At 29.6% G+C, this 2,324-nt stretch overlaps 1 pseudogene; it reads right to left on the minus strand.

Moving 5' to 3' along the window:
• Positions 1-1,118: 1,118 nt before the first annotated feature.
• LOC136092038 (caspase-3-like) lies at positions 1,119-2,107 on the minus strand (annotated as a pseudogene).
• Positions 2,108-2,324: the final 217 nt, after the last annotated feature.

The raw sequence follows: 2,324 nt of genomic DNA on the forward strand, positions 1-2,324 counted from the left end.
AATGATCACTGAGCTTGAAAGCTTTAAATAATGGTTTATAGCTAATAAATTATCATTAAGTTGTGAAAAAACAAGTTTTAATCTCTTCCATAAAATGAGACAATCAATTTATTTTACGTAAAAGTTGAAAAACTTGTCAATCAATAAAAATGAAATAAATCTAGTAAATCATACAAGGTTTTTGGGAGTAATATGTGACGAGAATGCAAAAACATATTTGCATCATTGAAACAAAATCATCTTCTGCTATAAGTGTATTAGATAAATCTAGGGCCTCTTTTTTCTATTTTTTATTTATTTGAATTGACATGCTATATTTTGCTATACAATGCGCTTATATTCGAAGATATTGTTGGCATGGCATAGGAACAGCCAAAGATAGTCATTAAGACTAATCCAAAGTAGCTTCCGTTACTGACAAACATGTTTGCGTAGCGAAATACTACTCAGGCACTGAGTAGGCGGTGGCAGGGTTTGAACTCGTATCGTTTAACAGTAACACACATGTAAAACAGTTAACTATTTAAAGAGGTTATAAAACCCTTCCCCTATAATGAAAAACACGAATATCCTAAATATTTCAAAACTTTACTCGTTTTTAAATAATAATATATATGCATAAGTATAAGAATAACTTGCGTCCAAAAGTATTTTCTGATTTTCTTTTACATAGGCATTTCTACCAAAGTATTGTACTTTTATCAAAATAAAAAAATTTTGTAAAATAATAATATTAAAATATACTTGTATAAGTTTTGCATAACTAAGGCAACTTTATGTAAAATGCTGCAAAAAGTTTGCAAATATCAAATGATTACAAAAAAATATTTACGTAAGTTGTGCATGTAATGTTGTGAATAAGCACCCTGATTTCTACATAAGTTCAGCACGCAATGTTGTAAATTAGCACCCTGATATCTGCAAAGGTTGTGCGCGTAATGTTGCGTAAGCACCCTGAATTCTACAAAGGTTTTGCACGTAATGTTGTTAATAAACATCCTGATTTCTACAAAAGTTTAATATAAACCTCAAACTTGAATTTTAGTGATATATTTCAGTTTTCTACAAAATATAATAAACCAAAAATTTTTTGTAAAAATTTTTTAAAGTTATCTATCTTATAAGGGTTCCATAGGTCCGTAAAGTGGTTGTTGAAATAATTCTTTTCGCAATTTAGAGATTATTGGTATATTGATCCGATTTGTTTTTTATCATTTTTTGTTATATCTCCAGTATTTGGCGTTTTTTCGCTGACTACTTCGTTCACGCGTGTTTAGTCGAACAACGTCCTTGTTATGGGCGTAATAGCGATAAACGGAAACAACAGCTTTAATAAACCACGAACCAAGTTCTTCATTTTGCCAGCAATAAGAACCTAGGACTGTTGAATAAGCGTACAAAAAATCGCTTTTAACAGATAGATCCAGGACATTTGCTTTATTTGACAATCCTGGTATAAGACCATCAACCTTGTTTCATGATTCCAAGAACTGTGTTTCTCGATAAGCTTGAATTAAAAATACTTTTGGTTTATTAGCTAAAGCTTTAGTGCAAAAAATATTTGCTATTTCCCTTATATTTAAAGGTTCTTTTGTGCATAAGATTTCCTCTTCTTTTCCATGTGTTAATATTGTCACCACACCACAACTCATTTTAGAATAATCTTTATTTGCTGCCTGCTTCAGTATGTTTAATACATCAGTTGACTTGGGATTATCAAATCTATCTATTTTAAAATCTAATTTTTGGAAAAGATTACATAAACTCTCTACATCAACATCTGTACCTAATCTATGGTATTTATCCATAAGAGAAGATTCCATAAAGTTTTTACATTTATTATTGTTAAGGTTCCTCTTGGAAAAATGTTGGTATTATAAAAGTTATCAGCGTTACATTTGAAATCAGCCTTCGAAAAATCAGTTTTAGGCCCATTAGGAAATTATTGTATCTGCGCAAATTGAAATCCTTCCTCTTCATTCCTTTCTAAAACCGTCTCTTTTTTTCCAATAATGTCTTCAGGTTTGCTCTGGGTTTTTAAAAAATATTCTCTATGAATCGCTGTCGTATTTATTACTTTTGATATAAAAAATTCTATCTCATGCATTTTAGGCTTCTTTGGATTTGCATCAATAACATCTAAAGACAGTGTTATTCGAAGTGTCGTTTTTTCTTTTTAAAATGTTATTTAGATTATTCATTTGTTTCCTTCTGTTATTTGATGTATCAAGTCTTCGAACCTATAAAGAGTGAAACAGTTAATTTAGTTTAAAAGATTTATGTAAATATTTACTAAAGAAATGATAGATTAATTTAATTAGCGT

Source organism: Hydra vulgaris, chromosome 15, assembly GCF_038396675.1.
Source record: "Hydra vulgaris chromosome 15, alternate assembly HydraT2T_AEP".
Taxonomy (NCBI): domain Eukaryota; kingdom Metazoa; phylum Cnidaria; class Hydrozoa; order Anthoathecata; family Hydridae; genus Hydra; species Hydra vulgaris.